Raw genomic sequence first — 4,907 nt, 5'->3', positions numbered from 1 at the left:
GTAATAGAATGTAAAAAATGTTATACATGTAATCATACTCTCTATATAATCAATAAATGAAACACAAAATAAAATGAATAACTACAGTAACTGCAATATGCAGTAATCATGTGTATATAAATATAAATCATGTATTTAAAATGTATACGAATATTATTTTTTCGAGTGCTAGAGCTTGAATTCAGCCCCTGGGAAAAAGCCTGATTTTCTTGTCTTCCAGCACGGTGAGCTTCCCCTTCCCCCACAGTGCTGCAGTTTTACCCAGACCCTGAGTTCAAATCCCAGGCCTGGTAGAAAAAATGTTGTGAATTCCAAGCCAAGGAGCCTCATTGGTTTTTAAACATTTTGAATGTATGTATGTATGTATGTATGTATGTATGTATGTATGTATGAATTTATTTTTATTTTGTCAAGAACAGGGCTTGAGCTCAGGTCATTGCAACTCTGCTTCAGTTTTGATCATGCTAGGCTGTGGTGCAGCCACTGAGCCCACAGCTGAACCTGGGTTCCTTGGACCCAAAGACTGACCGGAATAAAAATAAATAAAAAGACACAGATAAAAATCTGGCTACCTGCATATGGATGTCGGTTTTACATTTGTTTTCTTTTCAAGGTGACCATCCTTGGTCTGAATGACACGACTGAAGACTGTTGGTAACCTGGCAATGGTGAAGGCTGATGGCTTCCAGGGAAGCCACAGGCCAAAACGGCAACCTAGGCCCTGTGTTCAAAGCACAGTCCTGACCCCTACCAATGGAGGGAGATGCTAAGTGTCTCGTTCCTATTCATAGAAATAAGGATAGAAGTATATGAATATCAAGGTTGAATTAGTTGTTCCTGAGTGATTCTACTATAAAATTAGAGATTGATTTTAGGAGGCCGATGGATTTTAATGAATATTTTTGGACACATTAAACAAATATTATTAATTACATGGACACAATAGTTTAGACAGTGGTTGATTTAATTAATAATTCATTAAGGATGAAAACAATAATGTTAATTACATGGAGGAGGCAGAATAAATACCCAAGAATTGGTAGGAATGTAGCCTATATAACTGCATAATGTATAGATATCTCTGGCACTCTATAAAGATCTGTATTTATTTGTGTACTACCATCTGCATGTCAATCTGTTCTTGTTTTATCAACCCCTATGGCTCGTTCTCAGGTGTGGGAAATGCTTGTCAACTCCATATGCCCCAGGCTGGCATGCTGACACTCACCCACTCATGAATTGGGCCTTGTAAGATGTGAGTTCAGATGCCAGCACTCACAAAAATTGAATCGTGCAGTAAGAAGCCCATGGTGACACGTGTTTTCCTTTTCTGTGAATGTCCTGGGTGTCAGGTATGAAGTTTCATACATAGGCAAATCTATATCCTATGTAATAAATGTAGTAAATATTCCATGTGTAATAGCAGTCAATAAAATAAATGTTAAATGAATAAAACAAAAAATAAAATGAATAATTACACTAAGTGCAATTTGAAGTCAACATATGGGGCGGGCTCAACCTCAGGGCCTGTGCACTGCGTGGCAGCTGAATTGGCTAGAGGCTGCTGTGCTGGCTGTCACCCACTCATGAATTGAGCCTTCTAGGCCCTGAGTTTAGATCCTAACACTGCCAAAAATGTAATCGTGGAGTGAGAAGCCAAGCGTGACACATGTTTTCCTTTTCTGTGAAAGTCCTCAGTGTCAGGTAGGATATATAATTCAAGTGCAAATCTATATGCTATGTAATAGGATTTTATAAAGGTAAGAAATGTAATAGGTGGAAGAATTGTCACTACAATCAATGATAAACAGATTGAATTAGTAGTGAAGCATTCTAGGGTAAAATTAGATGCAATAAGTATAGGATGTTCATTAAGTTTAATTAATATTTCATTAAGCATTAAGAGAATAAAAAGTACGTGGAGACATAATTAAATACCTAATAATTGGTAGTAACACATGATGCATAATTTAATAATATATACACATTGGTCTCATTCTATGAAATATATAATTATATGTATGGATATATGTACATATATGATAAACAATAACAGGATATTGAGTAATTATTAATGCTTTATTAATAGTTAACTGGGACACATCAATAAATGGAGACATAATTTAATAACTATAGTTGGTAGTAATATTATCTATATTTTAATAATATGCAGACATCTCTTTTTGTGTATATAATATTTATATACAGGAATCTCTCTCTATTTTTACCTCATTCACTCCTGTGGATCGGTGGTTGAGTGCTCACCTAGTAAGCATGAAACCCTGGGTTAGATATCTTAGTGCCACATAAATAGAAAACCCGGAAATTCTGCTGTCTTTCAATCAATTGAGTGTTAGCCTTGAACACAAACACTTAGGGACAGTGTCTAAGCTCTTACTCAAGCCCCATGAATGCTGCCAAAAAAAGGGAGGATGTTCTAACCGCAATTATAGAAGTACTGAACTTCAAATACCTCATTACAGACAAGCTAGGAGTCTGATGCTGATAGCCGACACCTAACCAGACTTAGCCAGATGTAAACTACTGCAACCCAGCTCCACGAGTTATTCATGTCATCCTGGCTTACACCGGGCATCCTAGCTTCTCAGGGGCTTTAAAACCCAGCCCTGGCAGGAAGTTTGTTAGACTCTTTGAAATGTGGCTCCAATGGTAGAGCTCTAGCCTTAAGCAAATGTTATTAGAACAATATCCCCATGCTTTGAGTTCAGGCCCCATGGCCAACCCCTCCTCCCCAAAAACAAACCCCACTAAACCATTAGATGTGAACTTTAATGGTTTGTAAAATTTACTTCAAAGAATGATGATACTGATTAAAGCACCCTAATTCTAATGACAGCTTGTGGAATAGAGCTATGTGCTGAGTCCTCCATAGGGTGCTCCATTCTGATTACTGCACAGGTTGCTATGTGCTGAGTCCTTCACAGGTTGCAGTGTGCTGAGTCCTGTACTGGGTGCTGGGTGCTGAGTCTTTCACAGGATGCTCTGTGCTGAGTCATGTAAAGAGTGCCATGTGCTGTGTACTTATCGATTGCATTCTTATATCTTGTCCTTGTAAGAGCTCCACAACTGAGATGATTATGCAGACAAGAATATTGAGGCCTTTTGGGCATTTACACAAAAGTTTTCAAACAAGACCATACTAAAGCTAACAGCACAACTATGTTTATTGCAGCATTATTTACCATAGCTAAGATATGGAACCAACTCAAATGCCCCTCAGTAGATGAAAGGATCAAGAAAATGCGGTATATATACACAATGGAATTCTATGCTTCCATCAGAAAGAATGACATTTCCCCATTTGTTAGGAAATGGAAAGGCTTGGAAAAAATTATATTAAGTGAAGTAAGCCAGGCCCAAAGAAACATAGTTCCCATGGTTTCCCTTATTTGCAATATCTAGTATATGTATGAATCAAGCAGAAAAGGTCAGATAATGTGATGTTAGGAAAATGAACCCTTAGATATGTATTTTAATGCTTTTTTATTTCATGCATTTGTTTCTAATGCACTTATAAGATTATCTCTTTGTTGCTTTGTTTGTCTCTCCCCCACAGTATAACCCCTGCTTTCACTATATTTGATGTCGGTATAATTTGTGGAGGAGATGGGGAAAACAAGTCGTTTAAGGATACAGGTGGACCTGTTGCAACAATGAGAAGTACAAAATGTCATGTCAAAACCAGCTTTACAATGTCGCTGGGGGGGGGTATGATTGGGTGGGGGGGAGGGGGAAGGCTGGGAAGGGAGGTGAAGGGTAAACAAAGGAGGAGGCTACAATGCTTGGTAAGAAATGTATGCATTATCCTGCCTATGTAATTGTAACCCCTCTGTACAGTATGTTCACAAAAAATAAAAATTAAACAACAACAAAAAGAATATTGAAGCTCAGATAGGTCCCCATAGCAGGGATGAAATTATGTATTACTGAAAACTAGTGAGTTGTCTCCTGTAGACAATTGTTTTGTTTTGTTTTTTCTCAGTCATCAACCTTGAACACGAGGCCTAGGCTCTGACCTTACCTCTTGGGCTCATGGCTAGCACTCAATCATGTGGAGCCATGGACGCCCTTGCAGCTGAGGCCATGACCAAGGGGTTGGTAGTTGAGGTCTGTCATCCTGCCTTTTCAGGATGCTGAGATCTGAGGATCTGGGTTCCAAACTATCCCAGACACAAAAGGTCCCATGAGACTATTATCTCCAATAAACCACCAAGAACCTGAGGTAGAAGTTTGGTGCTTGTGGCTCATGCTGGTCATCCTGGCTACTCAGGAGGATGAGATCTGAGAATCAGGGTTCAAAGGTACCCTGGGCAGGGAAGTCCTTGAGACACTTAGCTCTAATAGACCACCAGAAAACCTGAAGTGGCACTGTGGCTCAAGTGGTGAGCACAAGACTTGAGCTGAAGAGCTCAGGGACAGCACCCAGGCCCTGACTTCAACTCCTACAACCGACAACAACAATAAAAAAAGACAGAAATGAGCTAACAAATCTGATGTAGAGGGCTGGGAATGTGCCTTAAGGGTAGAGTGCTGTGCATCTATGAAACCCTGGGCTTGATTTCTCAGGACCACATCACTAGAAAAAAGCCTGAAGTGGCTCTGTGGCCCAAGTAGGAGAGAGCTATCCCTCCACAAGAGAAACTAGGAACAGTGCTCAGGTCCTGAGTTCAAGCTCCAGGACTCATGCATGTGTGTGTGCACATGCATGTGTGTGTGTGTGTGCACGCACACACACACACACTTCAGAAGTTGTTACACAAAATAATAAAGCACTATGCTTCTGCACTGAGCTCCTGGTCAGTACCCAGACCCTGTGTTCAACCCCAAAACCTAGCCATCCAGAGCCTAAATAGGAAAGGTCAAAGTTTCCAAAACCTGATGAGCTT

The sequence above is a fragment of the Dipodomys spectabilis genome, unplaced genomic scaffold (genome assembly GCF_019054845.1).
Source record: "Dipodomys spectabilis isolate Male_0828 unplaced genomic scaffold, ASM1905484v1 ptg000029l, whole genome shotgun sequence".
Taxonomy (NCBI): Eukaryota; Metazoa; Chordata; class Mammalia; order Rodentia; family Heteromyidae; genus Dipodomys; species Dipodomys spectabilis.
The sequence above is the reverse complement of the archived record's forward strand: the minus strand, read 5'-3'. Positions refer to the sequence as shown.